We start from the raw sequence: 20,211 nt of genomic DNA, 5'->3' as shown, positions 1-20,211 counted from the left end.
GCGAGTCGAGGAGTTCGGAGGGGATTGAATGTTGGCCAGAAGACTTCAGTAATTGAGCTCCAACGAAGTGCACGAAGTGGTTTGGACTTTGATAAGTTTGGCGCCTTTTCTTTATTTTATCTCTTCATAAATACTGTATTGTTTTTAATCAACTAGTTATAGTAACCTTTATAAATTGTACTCATTTAATCGCATATGGTGTACTGTCTGTTTTTGGGCAAGGCGGGGACATCACACAGCATCCACACCAGCTGATTACCCAGTTTGGCGGGGCCGAAGGCTGCTCCCCCTAGACGAGAACGAGCTGAGCGAGCCTGAGGCGACCCAGGGGGTTACATTAGCCGCAAAAGGGAGCACGGCATCTCGGAGACTGAGGGAGGAGCAGTGCCTCCAATCGCCTTCATACAGGGGTCTATGGGAGGAGCCACAGGAGCAGTCAGCAGAGGGGTGTGTCCAGATAGGTATACATGTTTACCACAGTTAGACTGCTTCTTTCATTGAAAAGTAGGTGGATGAGAAGTGGCTTGATAGAAGTGTGTAAGATGTTAAGAGGCATAGATCATGTGGACAGTCGGACACTTTCTCCCAGGATGGAAATAGCTAATACAAGAGGGTATAACTGAAAGGTGATTGGAGGAATGTACAAGAGGGATGCAAGTGGTAGTTCTTTACACGGAAAGTGATGGGTGGACAGGATGCCCTGCCGGAGTGGTGATAGAGGCAGATACGTTAGTGACATTTAAGAAACTGTAAGGAGTTTGTAAGGAGCTTGTAAGGTTATTTAAGAAACTGTAAGGAACTCCCCATGACTATGTGAGTTTCCTCTAGGTAATTCAGTTTCCTCTCACACTCCAAAGATGCATGGTTAGGGTTAGCTGTGGGCCACCATAATAAACATGGCACCACTTGCAGGCTGCCCAGCACCACCCTCAATAATTTAATTTCATACAAGCATTGCATTTCACTGTATATTTAGATATTTTGAAGTACAAGTGACAAACAAATCTGATCCTCATCCTTAATCTACCCTCCAAAGAATACTGAGTTAACGTTTTCTAGGCTGCTTGTGGTAGAGAAACACTCTTATCACTAAAATTAGCTTGGGAAATCTCTTCCAGACTGCCTTCAGTATGAGTATATGTTTTCTTAAATAAGAAGATCAAACCTTTACATGCTTTCCAGATGTAGATCACTAATACCCAGAACAAGAGTAGCTTTCTTTCTATTTTCAACTTCTAACCCCCATTTAATTAAGGTCAATATGCTATTTGCCTTTTTTACTAGCTTCTGTACTCGCATCTCAACCATCTGTATTCCTCACACAAGACCATAGTTATAGAACACTACATCACAGAAGCTGGCCCTTTGATCCATCTAGTCCATGCCAATCTATTATTCTGCCTACTCCCATTGACCTACACCTGGGCCATAGCTCTCCACATCCTGCTGGCAGCTCGTTCCACACTCTCACCACCTCTGAGTGAAGTAGATCACTCCTCATCTTCCTCTAGAATAGTTCACCTTTCACCTTTAACCCTTGACCTCTGGTACTAATCTCCCCCAACCTCAGTGGGAAAAGTGTGTTTTCATTTATCCTATCTATACCCCTCATTTGTGGTGTCCCTCTGGCAGAGGCTGAGGAAAGACCTGTTAGTGACAGAGACAGACAGCTAGTTTCATTTCCACAGAGCTGCATGCCAATAACTAAGAGGCATGTATAAGAGTGATAAAGTTCAAAGCACATCTGAAGGAGAATATTTTTTCAGAATGTGGTGGGTGTCTGGAATATTCTGCTAGGGGCAGATATGATAGAGATCTTTAAGAGGCTCTTCGATAGGCACATCAATATGCATAGAATTGAGGAGGAGTATAGCCATTGTGCAGGCAAATCTGGGACTGGAATTGGGTTACCATTGTCACTCTGTAAAGTGAAAAGCTTGTCTTGCATACAGACCAATTTATTGCATTGAGTCAAGTAAATTTTTATTGTCATTTTGACCGTAACTGCTGGTACAGTGCGTAGTAAAAATGAGACAACATTTTTTCAGGACCATGGTGTTACATGACACAGTACAAAAACTTGACTGAACTACGTAAAAAAACAACTCGGAAAAAAACTTCACTAGACTACAGACCTACCCAGGACTGCATAAAATGCACAAAACAGTGCAGACATTACAATAAATAATAAACAAGACAATAGGGCAGTAAGGTGTCAGTCCAGGCTCCGGGTATTGAGGAGTCTGATATCTTGGGGGAAGAAACTGTTACATAGTCTAGTTGTGAGAGCCTGAAGGCTTCGGAGCCTTTTCCCAGAAGGCAGGAGGGAGAAGAGTTTGTATGAGGGGTGCGTGGGATCCTTCATAATGCTGTTTGCTTTGCGGATGCAGCATAGAGTGTAAATGTCTGTGATGGTGGGAAGAGAGACCCCGATGATCTTCTCAGCTGACCTCACTATCCGCTGCAGGGTCTTGCAATCTGAGATGGTGCAATTTCCAAACCAGGCAGTGATGCAGCTGCTCAGGATACTCTCAATACAACCGCAAGGTAAAAGAATAACAGAACGCAGAACATATTTGAACAGTTGCAGAGGAAGCGCAGTGTAGGTAGACAATGAGGTGTTTAATTCGGCATCATGAGCTTAACTAGATCTGACCAGAAGTGTGTGGTTATTATGTGGAAGCAGATCCACGGATTCGAAAAGTGGAACAGAAGCCACTGACTGTGAGTAGGCACGTTAACTATTTACTTACAAATGAATAGGAAAACACTCAACCAAGCATCTAAGTCAAGCAAGTACTTGTCTACTGTAAGTCTCCGTCAGTTACAAAAACCATGACGCCAAGCGTTCAGTAACACTTCTAACTCAAGCAGGTACTTTGTTAAGTCCCAAGTTACACAAGTGCCGAAGTAAACATTCCACAAACGGGTATTTATCCGCGGGCCCTCTTTTCTGCAGCAGACGTTCTGGATAGCTCTTCAGCCCTGGTCACGACACAGTCTAAAGGGAGCCCCTGGCAAGGAGGAGACAGAGCATCCCACGCACATTATTTTCTACCCCTTGGGTGCCTGACACCAGAGGTAAGTTCTGCGGCACAAAAGCCTGCCAGTGGGAGAGAGCCTGACATCCCTCAAATGGGTCAATCAGTGACCGGCACAGTGGAGTGGCTTTTAACCAGCGGATAAGTTAACCCTTCATGTTACAGAGTTGAAGGGCCTTCCCAGTGCTGAATGGTAAAACGTAGAACAGCACAATGCAGGAAAAGACTGTTGTGCTGAACCAATTAAATTCGTAATCAAAAGGTCAACGATACTAAGCTCTTCTGACTACACAATGTTCATATCCTTTCATTATCCTCATATTAATGTGCCTATCTTAACATCTCTTAATAGTCCCCAACATACCTGTCTCTACCATCACACTAGGCACCCTCCTGGCACCCTCCCCCCACCCCAGTTTCTGTGTAAAAAGCTTGCCCTTCACATCTCCTCCGAAATGACCACCTCTCGCCTTAAGTTCACGCTACTAGTATTAAACATTTCAACTTTTCGAAAAAGATTCTCTGTCTTCTCTATCAATGCTTATAATCTTATAAACGTCTATCAGATCTCCCCTCAGTCTCTGCTGCTCCAGAGAAAACAACCCAGGTTTGTCCAACCCCTCGTTATAGTACAACCCCTCTAAATCAGACAGCTTCTTGGTAAACCTCCTCTGCTGCCTCTCCAAAGCCTTGACTTCCTTCCTATAATGGGGCGACCAGAACTGTATGTAATACTCCAGGAGAATCAGAATATACATACCACTGACTGGACGCGCCTAGGCATTATCCCTGCTGAATATGGTGAAGCTTATCATCAAAATGTTGGTTAAAATCGGCACCTGGACCTGGCTGGAAGCCTAAGAAGAGTTGTTATGTGCTATTCCCTCTTGTTATTGATACCTCCCACCAATAGAAAGAAAACAGTTTGATTATCTGCCCTATTGATTCCTTAAGGATGTCATTGCCAAGGAAGTAGATGGGATAAGTTCTCACTACCTATGAAATGTTCCCAGTCGTGTGAATCTCAAGTGGCCTCTGACAACCAAGTCCAGCTTCTGCCTTTACATGTGGCTTAACTACTAGGCCCTGCGGAACTGTTTCTCCTGACAGGGGAAGGGGCAAAGGCGGGTTACTGGCACCATGAAACCAATTGCTTTGGGCAGATGGGGTTTGTGAACCATGGTTGCCTGCTCATCCAGGGGAAAGAAAACTCTGATCTCAAAGGCTTCGGGAGTAAACACTGAGGAAAACTCTAGAACTAGAGTCCGTAAGGCAGTCCAATGTTGTGTTCAGTGCTGACAAACAATTCCTGCAATGGCACTGGTCTCAAACTGTATCATTCTCTGTTGTTTCTTTGGGTTTATCAGCAATGTGAAGAGAATGAGCCTGTGTCATGGGCAACAGCTTGCTCTCCATATTGTACTGCCCTGGCTTGCGTACTGAATTGCGTTTCACATAGATAGCTAGAACACAACATCCATGGTCATCCCCGGCCAATGGAGGGCCTCTTTCTCCCCTATTTATACTTCTCATAGTGTGGTCATGGTCATGGAGTAATACAGCACAGACACAGGCCCTTCAGCCACATGGTCTATGCTGACCACATCATCCTCCCTGATAGTCATTGTTGTCCACATTCGGTACATAACCCTCCAGACCCTTCTCCTCCATGTACCTATCCAAATGCCTCTTAAATGTTGCATTTCTATCTCCATTGACTGCTTCCTCTGGCAGCTCATTTGAGGTACTCACTACCTTTTGTGTAAAGAAGTTACCTCTGAGGCTTCTTTTAAATCTCTCTCTTCTTAACTTGTGTCTATGCCTTCTTGCTTTGGACTCCCCCAATGCTGGGGAAAGACTACGACCTTCCACCTTACCCATACCACTCATGATTTTATAAACTCCTAGGTGGTCAACTCTCATTCTCCTATGCTCCAAGGTCTAAAGAATCAAAATGGCCAAGCTCTTCCTATATTGCGGGCCCTCTAGTCCTAGTCCTCTAATTTTATATACTTCTGTCAGGTCACACTTAAGCCTCTTATAATGCTAAGAAAACCTACCCATCTTATTCCTCCTTAAGGGAGGGTCCCAACTCGAAATGTCGACTGTCCATCACATGGATGTAAGTTACATGGTCGGCACAACATTTTGGACCGAAGGGTCTGTATGTGCTGTAAATTTCTGTTCTATGTAGGTTCCATTTCATTCCATTGATGCTGCCTGAGCAGTTGAGTTAGAATACAAAGCACAGAACATCATAACACAGTACAGGCCCATCAGTTGACAATGTTGTGCTGACATTGTAACCTAATCCATGATCAATTTAACTCTTCCCTTCTACATAGCCCTCCATTTTTAAATCATCCGTATGCCTCTCTAAGAGTTTCTTAAATGACGCCTCACCTGGCGGGCTGTTCCACGCACCCACCACTCTTTCTAACAAATTTACATCTAACGAACCACCACATACATTCCTCCAATCACCTTAAAGTTATACTCCTTCTATCAACCATTTCTACCTTGGGAAAAAAGTCTCTGGCTGTCCATTCGATCTATCATCTCTTACACCCCTATCAAGTCACTTCTTATCCGTGTTTACTCCAAAGATAAAAGCCCTAGCTCGCTCAAACTTTCCTCATAAGACATGCTCTCTGGTCTATTCTAGTTCTGAGTTCCTCCAGCATCTATATGGCTTGTTTCCATTTCCAAACTCTGCCATCTCTTGTGTCTCCATAGAAACTAATTTGTGACACAAGTGACTCAAGGGAAACAATATTTCTACAGCAAGCTTTTGTGATGGAGATAAATTTAATTTCATCATTCAGGAGGATATGTAGCTGAAAGGAAAATTGCAGGGTCACATAGAGAAGGATGAATTGTTCTAACTGAGCAACAGAATGTTTGTAAAGGGCTGAATGGACTCCATCTGTGCTATAATCATCCTGTTATCCTATTATTCTGTGAAATTTCCCTGCCAAATATAAACTTTGTTCTTCCTTCGAAAGATAGATCTGACTGCAGAATATTTTCAGTATTTTGTTTAAGCAACATAAATTCATAATTTTTTTTCTCAATGATTTGTTCCTTTGGGAGGGCAAGAGAGAGAAAAATACCAATTTAATGTACATTGTGCATTAAGGCATAAATCATGCTTGGTAGGACACTGCTAAAATAAGTTTATTCAAAGCATTAATATGCTTACTTTCCCGCATCTCAACATTGAAAAGCATTGCTCAAATGCCGAACAACGCACACTTAGCATGTCAGGCAATACATGTGGAAAAAGAAACAGACCTAATGCTTCAGGTCTAACAGTCAGATCCAGATTCAAATCACAACAAGAGACATAATGACAACAGCAAACCAAGCCCCGATTCTACCTCCCATCTCCCCACCAACATACAAACATGGCCTTTCAACCCCAGGAGAGGCCAGCTTCACCCACCAGTGTGCTTGTGGGCTCACAGATACTGGGCTTCTACATCCCTGGCAGACTTGTAGAGACTCACAGACTCAGGCTTCCCCAGGCTTCCGATCTTGCTAGAAGGCGATAGGTGAAACCAGGTGCGGGGGAAGGTGGGTGGGGGAGTGGGATGAAGTGAGAAGCTGAGATGTGAAAGGTGAAAGAGGTAAAGGGCTGAAGAGGATCCAATAGAAGAGGAGATTAGATCATGGGAGAAAGTGAAGGAGGAGAAGAAACAGAAGTAGGTGATGGGCAGGTGAGGGTAAGAGGAGAGCCACAATGGAATGGAAAAAGAGAGAAGGGAAAGGGAGGGAGCAAGCATCAGAAGTTAAAGAAATCAGTGTTCATACCTAGATGGAATATGAGTTGTTTCTCCTCCAACTTGAGATTGGTCTCATCATTGCAGTAGAGGAGGTCATGGACCAACATGTCAGAACTAGAATAAGAATTACTCTTTTCTGTCTGTTTTCAGCACAGTTTGAAACTTAGTCTAATGGCTCATTTGAAAAGTAATAACTCCTGGCAATGCAACACACTAGGTTTAAAAAGTTCAAAGTTAAAAGTAAATTAATTATCAAAGTCTCTGCGGCAGCAATACAATGGGATACATAATAATAGAGAAAATTTTGTGTATTACATTATGTATGTAATAGTTAAAAATAAATAGTGCAAAAATAGAAATAAAAAAGAAATAAAGTTATGTTTATGGCTTCAATGTCCATTCAGAAATTGGTTGAAAGAAGCTATTCCTGAATTATTGAGTGTGTGCCTTTATTTTTCTGTTCCTCCTTCCTGATGGTAGTAATGAGAATGAGGCATATCCTGGGTGATGGGGGTCCTTAAACATGAACACTGCCTATCAGAGTAATCACTCCTTGAAGACATCCTGGAAACTAGTGCTGGAGGCTAGTGCCCATGATGGAGCTAACAAAGTTTACAGCTCTCTGCAGCTTACTTTGATCTGGTGCGGTAGTCCCAACAACAACCCCCCCGCCCCCAACATACCAGATGGTGATGGAGCCAGTTAGAATACTATCCATGGTGCTTCTGTAGAAAGGTTCAAGTGGTTTTGGTGACATACCAAACCTTCTCAAACTCCTAATGAACTATAGCACTGTTGTGCCTTCTTTGTAGCTGTATCAATATATTGAGTCCAGGTTAGATCCTCAGAGATGTTGACACCCAGGTACTTGAAATCGCTCTCTCTTTCCACTTCTGATCCCTCTATGAGGGCTGGTGTGTGTTCTCTCATCTTACCCTTTCTGAGGTCCACAGTCAATTCTTTGGTCTCACTGATGTTGTTAGCAAATTTATAGATGGCATTTGAGCTGTGCCTAGCCACACAGTCATGGGTGTAGAGCAGCGGGCTAAGCACAGATCCCTGATGTGTGCTAGTGTTGATTGTCAGTGAGATGGAGATGTTATTTCCCATCTGCACCGTTTGTGGTCTTCAGCTGAGGGAGTAAATGTTGCAGGGACGTGGCTGGGGACAAACCCAGGTGCAGGACACAGGCGCTGAGGCAGAGCCATTATGCATTTGCACCACGAACGGAGAGCCAGTTATCTTGGAGAGTCTCTATACAGAGACAAGGTTCACGTGGAGAATCCAGGAGATGATGCAGAACTTAGAACTGACTGTCCTAACTAACCATGAAACAAGGTAACTCATACATTCTTGACCAAAGAACTGGCAGCTTCCTGTGACTCCAGGGATTTTATCCTGCATTTACTGATGGAAGGCAGGTGTGCATAATTAGTGGAACTGGGAATGATTGGAAATTGGACGAGGGAATGGAAGCCCAGTTAGTGAGGTAATAGCAAGGTGGGAAATTGCCAGACGGGACCATGACAGTAAAGGATCCAGTTGCAGAAGGAAGTCCAGAGACCCAGGTTCTGGAGCTTTATGATCAAAACTGTAGGAATGATTGTGTAAAATGCTGAATTGTAGTAAATAAACAGCATCCTGACATAGGTGTTTGTATTTTCCAGGTGATCCAATGCCACATGAAGAGCGAATGAGATTGCATTTGTTTTAGTCCTATTGTGGTGGTAGGTAAATTGAAGTGGGCCCAGGTCCTTGCTGAGACCATGGTTAATTCTATCCAAAACCAACCTCTTAAAGCACTTCATCACTGTAGACATAAGTGCTACTGGATGACAGACATCAAGGTGGCTCGCCCTGCTCCTCTTGGGCACTGGTATAATTGATGCCCTTTTGAAGCAGGAGGGAACTTCTGACTGTAGCAATGAGAGATTGAAAATGTCTTTGAAGCATCTGCCAGTTGGTTGGCACATGTTTTTAGAGCTCTTCCAGGTTCTTCAATGGGGCCTCTGAGACGAAGATCACAGTGTCACTGAGAGCTGCATGAATCCTTCTGGCTGTGGTTTTATTCAAACTTTCAAAGTGAGCATAAAAGGCATTGAGCTCATCTGGGAGTGAAGCATCACTACCGATCATATTAGGCTTCACTTCGTAGGAAGTAATGCTAGAGTTGACATGTATCCGACTTCACCTCCAACCTCACTCAGAATTGTTCCTTAGCTCTTGAAATAGCCCTCTGCAAGTCGTACCTCATTTCCTTGTACAGTCCTCGGTCACCAGACTTCAATGTCACTGACCTAGCACTCAACTGACGACAAACTTCCTGGTTCACCCACAGCTTTTGGTTTGGGTATGTACAGTAAGTTCTCATAGGCACTTACTCATCTACCCAGGTTTTAATGAAGTCATTGACAGCTGTGGCATACTCACTCAGACTCGAAGATGAATCACTGAATAAAGTCCAGTCCACCAATTCAAAGCAATCCTGTGAACGATCCTGCGCCTCTCTTGTCCATACCGTCTTGGTCCTCATTACTGGTGCTGCAATCTTCAGTCTCTGCCTATATTCAGCGAGTAGAAGTACAGCCAGGTGATTAGACTTTCCAATCTATGGCATGGGTTTGCACAGTAAGCACTTTGGATGGTGGTGTAACAGTGGTCCAGTGTGATGGTTACCTTAAGATTGCAGGCATTCTTAGTCTTGCAGGCATTTACAGGAAAAAAGCAATGCAGAAGAATTAATAAAATACACTACATAGACAAAAACTGACAACAACCAATGTGCAAAAGAAGACAAAATAAATGTAATACTGAGAACATAAATAACTAGGTCGTCGAATCATTTCAGAGTAATAGTGCTTAAAGTTATCCACACTGGTTCAGGAGACTGATGGTTGTAGGGTATTAACTGTTCCTGAACCTAATAGTTTGGCACAAGACTTCTTCACCTCCTGCCTGATGGTAGTAGTGAAAAGAGCGCATGGATTGGATGGCTGGGATCTTTGATGGTGGATGCTGCTTGTGCTCCATGTAAGTGTGCTTGATGGTGGGGAGGACTTTACCTGTGATGGATTGGGCTGTGTCCACCATTTAAAGTTAAAAGTTCAAAGTAAATTTATTATCAAACTATGTACATGCCACCATATACAACCCTGAGATTCATTTTTCTTGCAAGCATTCACAGAGGAACAAACAGATACAATAGATCAATTAATAACGACACACAAGCACACAAACAACCAGTGTACAAAAGAAGACATACTGTGCAAATCCAAATCCAAATAAGTAAATAAATAAATACTGAGAAAATAAGTTTGTAAAGTCCTTGAAAGTGAGTCCACGAGTTGCGGAATCAGTATTGAGGTGAGTGAAGTGATCCGCACTGATTCAGGAGCCTGATAGTTGAAGGGTAATAACTGTTCCTGAACCTGGTGATGTGGGTCTTAAGTAACTCATTCCCAATGCCAATAGTGAGAAGAGAGCATGACCTGGATGGTGGGGCTCTTGATGATGGATTTTTTTTTTTTGTGGCAACAGTCCTTGTAGATACTACTTGCCGAGGAGGGCTTTTCTTGTGAAGGAATGTGCCGTGTCCCTCACCTTTTTCAGGCTTTTTCATTCCGGGTTGTTGGTGTTTCCATAACAGGCCAAGATGCAACCAGTCTGGTTACTCTCCATTGTGCCTCCATAGAAAATCTATCAAACCATTTTCTGTAGACTTTTTCCATTCCTGGCCATTAGTTCCCCTCCTACAGTTCTGTACTGAAGTATCGGTCTACTGAAGTATCCTGTGTTCAGGCTTCAGAATCTGTATTTTCTAGCAAAACTACCAACTGAGCTGCAGACGACATTTTAATTAATTAATCACAAACACTTTAATCTCCAGCAACACAGAGCTCCTGAAACAACTATATGTTATTGTAGACGAGTGTATATAGACGCTGAAATTGTTAAGACCCACCAGGACAAACTTTTTAATTGAATTCAATAAATCATTTCTGTATTCATTCTCAGGATATGGGTGTTCATCTGATGTTATCCAAAGCTGTTTACAAAGATGAACTCTAATGGTGTGGGCGAGGAGTCACATATTGTCCAGACCAGGAAGGTTCATTAGTGAATCCACTGTATTTTTTTTTAACAGCAATCCAGCATCTAATTGCCACTTTTAATGAGGCCGTGAAGTTTCAGAGTTGAAGTCAAATTTTTAATGCTTCAGTGCAGGGTGGGAATTTCCATTCCCTGTGTAAGCAGGCAACTTTCTTTTGCACATTGGTTGTTTGTCAGTCTTTTTTTGTTTATGTATAGTCTTTAATAAAATGCTTTCACATTTCTTTTTCCTATGGAAATGGATTTCAAAATATTGTACAGTGTGGTAACATTTATGTAGATTTTTAATTGCTTTAAAATGACGCTACTAAACGTTCAGACCTTAGATGCAGTTGTGGGTCTCAGCTGTAGCAGAGTTGTAAAGTTAGTCAGCCCCATCATGGGCACACCCTCTGGAGTATCCAATACATCTTCGAGGAGCAGTACCTCAACAAGGCAGTATACATCATGAAGGACCCTAATCACCCCAGACTTGCTGTTTTCTCATCAGGGAGGAGGTACAGAAGCCTGCAGGCACACAGTCAATGATTCAGGAACCGCTTCTTTCCCCCTTGACATCGGATCTCCGAATGGATATTGAACCAATGACCACTACCTCTCTACATTTATGTATCTACTTTTTTGCACTACCTACTTGATTGAATTATTTAATAAATATATATCCTGTAACTAACAGTTTATTTCTCTCTATTATTATGTATTCAATTGTACTGTTGCTACAGATTTAAGAAATTTCATGATTCTGATTTATGTATTTTAGGAATAAATTTACTTTGAACATTGAACACTTTAATTTTATTGATTCATTATTGAGATACAGCATGGAATAGGCTCTTCTGGCTCTTTAAGTCTTGCTTTCCAGCCATCCCTAGATTTAATCCTAGCTTAATCATAAAATAAATTACAATGACCTATTAACCTAGCAGCCAGTATGTCTTTGGACTATGGGAGGAAACCCAAGAGGACGAAGAAAATCCTTACGAGCAGTGGTGGGAATTGAACCCAGATTGCTGGTACCGTAATGAGTTGTGCTAACCAGTACACTACTGCGTCGTTCCCCATGGAATTGAATTCAGCATTTAGTTCTTGTACATAATACGATGGAATTTTAGCAAATGCAATTGACCTTTGAATTCATTACAGGCAGTAGTGAGATCACAATCGAGTATGATGTTCTCCTCAGGGATCGTCTTTTGGTGAGTCCTCAGGGTGGTTGTAGAAGCTGATCTGGAATTCCCCATTCTCTGGTGCAGCGTGGGCACAAGTAAGTGGTGACTCTGTTTCATGGTTGGGTCTCTATTGTCATAATTACCTCTTGTTGCCTGTGGCACGGTGAAGGTTGCTTTCATGTAGTGCAGCTCCCTCTTGAACAGATTTCCTCCAGGTGTGTCTATTGAGTGTGATGTCTTCCTTGATTTTAGCTGTAATAGGAATTTTTTTTTACTGAAGGAGAAGTAGATATTCATGCTATCAGGTTGGAGGCTACCCAGATGGAATATAAGGTGTTGCTCCTCCACACTATGGATGGCCTCATTGTGGCCCAAGAGAAGGCCATATGTCAGAATGGGAATGGGGATTGGAATTAAAATGTTTTGCCGCTGGTAAGTTTAGCTTTTGGCAGATGGAGTGGAGGTGCTCTACTAGGATGCTGCCTGGCTTGGAAGGTTGTATCTATAAGGAGAAGTTGGACAAATTCTAGAGCAGTGGATGATAAGCCCTTCCATCCATGTACCTATCCAATTTTTTCTTAAATGTTGAAATCAAATGCACATACCCCTTACACTGGCTGTTCATTCCACTTTCCCATCACTCTCTGAGTGAAGAAGTTCCCCCTCAAGTTCCCCTTAAATATTTCAGCTTTCACCCTTAACCCCGTGACCTCTAGTTGTAGTCTCAACCAACCTCAGTGGAAAATGCCTGTCTACATTTACCCTACCTATACCCCTCATAATTCTGTATAGCTCTATCAAATCTCCCCTCAGTCTTCTATGCTTAGGGAATACAGCCCTAACCTATTCAACCTTTCCCTATAACTAAGGTCAAGTCCCATCAACATCCTTGTAAATTTTCCCTTTACAATTGAGCAACATTAGCGATCCTCCAATCCTCCAGCAGCTCACCTATGTCTAAGGATAGAGCCTTTGAAATCTCTCACTAGCCTCCCATGAGGTCTGAGGGTAAACACATCATCAGGCCTTGGGGATTTATCCACCCTAATTTGCCTCAAGACAGCAAACACTCCCTCCTCTGTAATTGTATCTGGTCCATGAATTTGCTGCTACGTTGCCTCAGATTGAGACTCTGTGTCTATCTTCTCAATAAATCCAGATGCAAAAATTCCATTTACGATCTCCCCCACCTCTTTCAGTTCCATGCAGAGATTACCACTGTGATCTCCAGAGGACTAATTTTGTCCCTAGCAATCCTTTTGCTCTTAATATACTGTATCTAGGTGAGATTAAGAGTTTGGCACGGACTAGGAGGGCCGAGATGGCCTGTTTCCATGCTGTGATTGTTGTATGGTTATATGGTTATCTATAGGATGCAGATTAATCTGTAGATGAATATATTGTATCCTTAGGATTCTCCTTCATGTTGTCTGTTAGAACAACTTTGTGCCTTTTTTTAGCTCTCTTGATGCCCTTCTTAAGTGCTCTCTTGCAGTTCTTATACTCCTGAAGAACCTCACTAGTTCCTACCTGCTTATACCTGCTCTACACCTCCTATTATTCCTTAACCAAGGCTTCAATATCTCTTGAAACCAAGGTTCCCTATACATGTTCTCCTTGCCTTTTATTCTGACAGGAACAGTTGAACTCTGTAATTTCAAAATTTCACTTTTGAAGGCTCCCCTGCTGCTGAGTACACCTTTGCCAGTAATGACTGAACACTGCCGTGACATTTTTCCCTGACTTGTAATACCCCCCATCTCCCTCCTGCTCTATCAAGTTTAAAACAACGGAACCCAAGAACACTGAGCTGCCAGTCCTCCCCCTTCTTCAGCCAAGCCTCACTAATGGCTACAATGTCATAATTCCACGTGCTTGTGAGAGTCGTAGATTGAATATACAGCAAGTACTCTTTTTCCAAGTGTTGACACGTCTAATATCAGAAGGCAAGCGTTTAAGATGCAAAGGTTAGTTCACAGGAAATAGGCAGGGCAGAAGTTTTGCACAGAGAGTGTTGGGTATCTGGAATACACTGCAAGGGATTGTAGCGGAGCCTAACGCAAAAGGGGTTTTCAAATAAATGTGCAGAGATTGGAGGATATTAATACTGTGTAGTCAGGAGGGTTTGGCTTAAACCATAAAGAATGTAAGACCATAAGATATAGGAGCAAACTAGACCATTTGGCCCATTAAATCTGCTCCACCATTTGCTCATGGCTGATTCATTTTCCTTCTCGGTCTCAATCTCCTGCCTTCTCCCCATATCCCTTCGTGCCTTGAACAATCAAGAAACTATCAACATCTGCCTTAAATATACATAAAGGCTTGGCCTCCGCAACCACCTGTGGCAAAGTATTCCACAGATACACAATTCTCTGGCTGAAGAAATTCCTCCTCCCCACCTCCATTCTAAATGAACACAGAGGCTGTGTCCTCTGGTCTTAGAGTTCCCCAGTTTAGGCAAGGATTTACTTGCTAGTCTAAGTAGTTCAGAACAATGTCATGTCCAAAGTGCCTTTTGCTATGCTGAACTGTTCTATATCCTAGGTTATAAACTTGATTAAGGACTTAGCGTGGCAGAACAAACTAACTGTTGGTGAAGCATCTCTGGATGGTCAAGAGCCAGAATCAGGACCGTGCTTAATTTGGCAGGAGCATCTCACTGAATTGCTGCTGAGGGCCAGGTATACACACTGAGCGTGTGCAATGACATCACAGGGCTGCTACACTCATTTTGACCTCACTGTGTGAACCTGTGAAGTGTGGAAGAGACTTGCTTAGAGGATTGAAGTCTGCTTCAGTGTTACCTAGAAGAGACTTCAACTCATCACATTGCTGCCAGGAAATCTGAGGATGACTTCCTTTGCCGACTACCTTTTGCATTTTGCTTTCTGGGTCCGACCTTGTTTCTCTTCCTGTTGCTTTGTCATTCCTTTCTGCAAGGTGGATCTCCTCAGCAAGCTCAGTGCCATTTATGCATGCTTTGAAAGGAAGAATAGCACTACGACTGTGGGAATTGTCGCAGCACTCAACAGAACTATGAATTTTGTTTCAGAGGTAGATGTCAGAACATCCTTCAAGAGGGTGATCTATCTGAAGGCTGTACCTGGCTGAGTGCTGAATACCTGTTCAAACCAGCTGGCTGGAGTGTTCAAGGACATGTTCAACTCCTCACTGTGGTCTGAGGTTCCCACCAGCTTCAAAAAAATTGCAATTATATTGGTGGCAAAGAGAGCAGGGTGAGTTGTCTCAACGACTGCTGTCTGGTGCATTCACATCTATTGCAATGAAATGCTTTGGGAGGTTGATTATGGCTAGAATTATCTCCTGCTTAAGCAAGAACATGGACCTATTTTCAAGTTGTCTATGGCCACAGCAGCTCGACAGTGGATAAAGCCTCACTGGCTCTCTAAACAGCTTTGGAACTCCAAAGCAGGAGTAAAACATACATTAGGCTGCTGATTATTGATTACAGCTCAGCATTTAACATCACCATTGCCTTAGTATTAATCAAAAAGCTTCAAAACCTGTATCTCTGTACCTCCCTCTGCAACTGGATCCTTTGCTTCCACATTAGGAGTTCACAGTCAGTGTAGATTCGTAATTCTATCTCCTTCTCACTGACAATCAACACAGGCACTTCACAGGGATCAGTTCTTAGCTCACCACTCTTTTCTCTTTACACACATGACTGTGTGGCCAAGCATAGCTCAAAGGACATCTATAACTTCACAGGTGATACCATTGTTTCTGATAAAATTATAGGTGGCAACAAGGAGGCTTACAGGAGTAAGACTAGTTGGTTCAGTGATGTCATAACAACAACTTGAAATGGGTGCCACAAAAGGACACACGTTTAAGGTGCTGGGGAGTAGGTACAGAAGAGATGTTAGGGGTAAGCTTTTTACTCAGTGTGGTGAGTACATGGAATGGGCTGCCAGCAACGGTGGTGGAGGCAGATACAATAGGGTCTTTTAAAAGGCTTTTGGATAGTACATGGAGCTCAGTAAAATAGAGGGCAATAGGTAAGCCTAGTAATTTTTAAGGTAGGGAAATGTTCGGCACAACTCTGTGGGCCGAAGGGCCTGTATTGTACTATAGGTTTTCTATGTTTCTATGTAAGTTTACACCTAACATCAGCAAGACCAAAGAACTGATGTGGACTTTAGGAAGGGGAAGACAGGAAGAATGCACACCTGTACTCACTGAGAGGGCAGCGGTGAAATAAGTAAGCAACTTCAAGTTCCTGGGTGTTAACATCTCAGAGGAAATGCCTTGGGCCCATGTTATTGATGCAGTCATGAAGAAGGCATGCCAGTGGCTCTGCTTTGTTATGAGCTTGAGGAGATTTGAGGAGGAACATGGTAAAAGAGTCCAAAGTCAGCAAGGTTTTTTTAAGTGAGGCTCATGAGGTTGCTTAACAAGAGCTCATGGTCCTACAGGAAAGATACTAACATGGATAGATACTGGCTGATTGACAGAAGGTAAAAAGTTGGAGTAAAGGTTTACGGATAATACATAGATAGCTGGAGAGGGAGGTAATTTTGAGAAGTAGGGAGGCTGCAGAAGGACTTAGATTGGGAGACTGGGCAAAGAAGTAGCGGATGGAATATAGTGTAGGGAAGTGTATGGTCTTACACTTTGGTAGAAGCAATGAAAGTGTAGACCATTTTCTAAACAAGGAGGAACTTTAAAAATCTGATTTGCAAAGGAACTTGTGAGTCCTCATGCAGGATTCTTTAAATTTTAACCTGCAGATTGAATCAGTAGTGAGGAAGGCAAATGCAATGCTGGCATTCATTTCGAGATGGCTAGAATATAATAACAAAGATGTATTGCTGAGGCTTTATAAGGCATTGGTAAGGCAGTAAGGGAACAGTGATGTTAAATGCTGAGCTGTAATCAATAACCAGCAGCCTAATGTATGTTTTGTTCCTGTCTCGATGTTCCAAAGCCACGTGGAGAGCCAGTGGGGTTTTATCCACTGTTGAGCTGCTGCGGCCATAGACAACTTGCAACAGGTCCATGTCCTTGCTCAAAGAAAGGATGTTTTGACATTGGAGAGGGTCCAAAGGAGGTTCATAAGAATGATTCTGGGAATGGAAGTCTTATCAGATGAGGGAATTTGATAGTGCTGGGTCTGTACTCACTGGAATTTAGAAGAATGAGTGGGGGATCTCATTGAAACCTATCAAATGTTGAAAGGCTAAGAGAGAGTGGATGTTGATAAGAAGTTTCCCATAGTGGGAAGTCTAGGACCAAACAGCACAACATGGAACAGAGGGACATCCATTTAAAATAGAGATGAGGAGAAATGTCTTTAGCCAGAAGCTGGTGAATCTGTGGAATTTGTAACCACATGCCACTGTGAAGGCTAGGTCATTGGGCGCACTTAAGGCAGAGGTTGATACCTTCTTGATTAGTCAGGGAGTGAAGACAGGAGAGAGAGATTGAGAGCTATTGGAGTAGCCATGATGAAATGGTGGAGCAACCTCAATGGGTCTAATGGCCTATTTCTGCACCTTTGTCCTATGGTCTTAAGGAGATTTGCTATGTCACCAAAAACTCTTGCAAATCTCTTATAGATGTATGGCAGTTGCATATGGTCACATCAGTCTGGTATCGATCGTAAGAGGTTGAAGCGTGTTATAGAATTCTGCAAGCTATATCATGGGCACAACCCTCTCCACCAACAGGGACAATTTCCAGAAGATGGCATTGATCACTGAGGGTCATGCTCTCTTCACATTACCACCCGCTGGAGAAAGATACAGGAGTCTAGGATCCCACACTTGTTCCTTTGCCTTCACTATCAGATTTCTGAATGCTCCATAGACCAATGAATATGACTTTAATATTTCTGCTTTTTGCTCTATATATTTATTTTGTTACCTATAGTAATTTTATGTCATTTCATTGTTGCTTCAAAAGTAATAAATTTCATGACATATATGTCAGTGTTAATGAATCTGATTCTGATTCCTCTTAAATGACCCTTAATAACTATTAGTGACCATACCGAATCGTGTTGCAAATCTGAGAAGCATGTTCTTCCTGCAGTTTCTCTCAGTGTCCTCTGGGCATTTCAAAGTGGTAAGTACTCTTGGAAGATCAGAAAAATAAACATTTGAAAAGCATATTGCCCTTGAGAAATGTGGCTTCCGCTGCAGTGTTTAACCAGTTTAACTTAGTTGTTAATCACTGAAAAAGATGTTGACATTGGGCTGAGCTATTTTTCCATCATATCTGGGAAGAAGTATCATCTGCAGATGCAGAGTGAAAGCAGGATGCATTTAAAGGAACTTGATACCTGATGCATCCACATGAATGTGTACGTTACTCTCTGCCTTTCCTGCTAGCAGAGGTCTACTCTGGTGTGAATACTCATGCTTAATATACAGTATTGTGCAAAAGTTTTGGTATATATCATTGTCATGTGAACAAAGTCACAGGAGAGAAGTACTGGCAGGTCTGAAGTAGTCTTTTTATTCAACAAAACAAAACACAGCGGGCACCATACTAAAGCAAACACAAGGAAATCTGCAGATGCTGGAAATTCAAGCAACACACACAAAATGCTGGTGGAACACAGCAGGCCAGGCAGCATCTATAGGAAAAAGCACTGTCGGCATTTCGGGCAGAGAACCTTTTGGGGCAAAAGGTCTGCCTGACCCAACACTACATGACATTTTATATGCTAAAGATCAAAGGATAATTCCATATTTACAATGCTTCCTTTCAACTACGCATATCCCTCACTTTTCTCTTTTTGCATCCACATGACACCCAAATAACAAATTTAATCAGCATTGTTCGGTCTTCTAATTAACTATATTCATGGTGTAAGGGACCCATTGCTCAGAGTTTCATTTTAGATTTAATCCACAGTTCATATTCACAGCTGAAGACTGGTGGCTCAAGTCAGTTGATGAAGTTATTTGCTATATGTGTATGTCCCAAATAAATGCTCGAACACATATATATAGCTAGAACGCCTGAGACCTTTGCACAGTACTGTGGCTTCAATTTATTGCTTGCAATTTACAATTTACATTAAGAACTGAAGACTGTTTTTTGCTTGAATAAATATCTGCTATATTGACATAACTCCAGAATGCACCCTAGCAGCAAACATATAGAATTCTGTACAAGAGCCTTAGGCACCCAGGATTTATATGTCTAAGACTTTTGCACAGTACTGTAAAAGTCTGAACAGCGCTGAACTTACTAAAGATCAAAGACTATTTGAAGCAGGAGAATGTGCAGCAGTCCGTCTGTTACAATCAGTGTAAATGGGTGGGTTGGGGAAATGAAGAAGATGTAATCACACTAGAGATTCATATTCAAAGGATTCAAAGTACATTTATTGTCAAAGTATGCTCACAGTATACAACTCTGAGAATTATCTTCCCAGACAACCATGAAACAAAGATAACCCACGGATCCTGTTCAAAGAAAAAAAACATCAAACCCCCTCTCCCACCTTACAAAAAAATTGTGCAAAAGGCAACAAAAAAAATGAGCAAAAATACAGGATATAAAACATCAAATCAAAAGGCATATTTTAGTTCATCTCAGTGTTCATTATCTGCAGGCCAGCCCAGTTCAAAAATCACTCAAACTAGCAACAAAAAAATGAGTGACCAGGAACTGGAACAGATCATGAACTTGAATCAGAGACCACAATCCACAATCCAAGTTGATTAAACCTTGCTCCGGCACCATCCTCCAACAGCATCGAGCAAGAGGGAGAGACAACACTCGAATGCAGTGACCTTCCTTCAAGAGAAGCAAATGAGAGCAGGGCGAGGGACCATCATACGCAGACACCCTTCTCTGGAAGCAGCGAGTGAGAGGCTGGTAGACTGCGCTGAACACTTGCTTGCCTTCTACATCTGCCTCGATGATTCCAGTCTTTCTCGGTGCTATACTTTGTGAGATCTACAAGAGATAGAGTTCATCATGAGATTAGAACCCATCTCCAGGCCTTCTGGCCTCCATGCCCGTGGTGAACTACAAATAACTGTCTGGACACGCCCCCCCCTGCTGACTGCTCCTGTGTCTCCTCCCACAGACCCCTGTATAAAGGTGATTGAAGGCACTGCT

This window comes from Hypanus sabinus, chromosome 4, assembly GCF_030144855.1.
Source record: "Hypanus sabinus isolate sHypSab1 chromosome 4, sHypSab1.hap1, whole genome shotgun sequence".
In the NCBI taxonomy this organism is placed as follows: domain Eukaryota; kingdom Metazoa; phylum Chordata; class Chondrichthyes; order Myliobatiformes; family Dasyatidae; genus Hypanus; species Hypanus sabinus.
Note: the sequence above shows the minus strand (reverse complement) of the source record.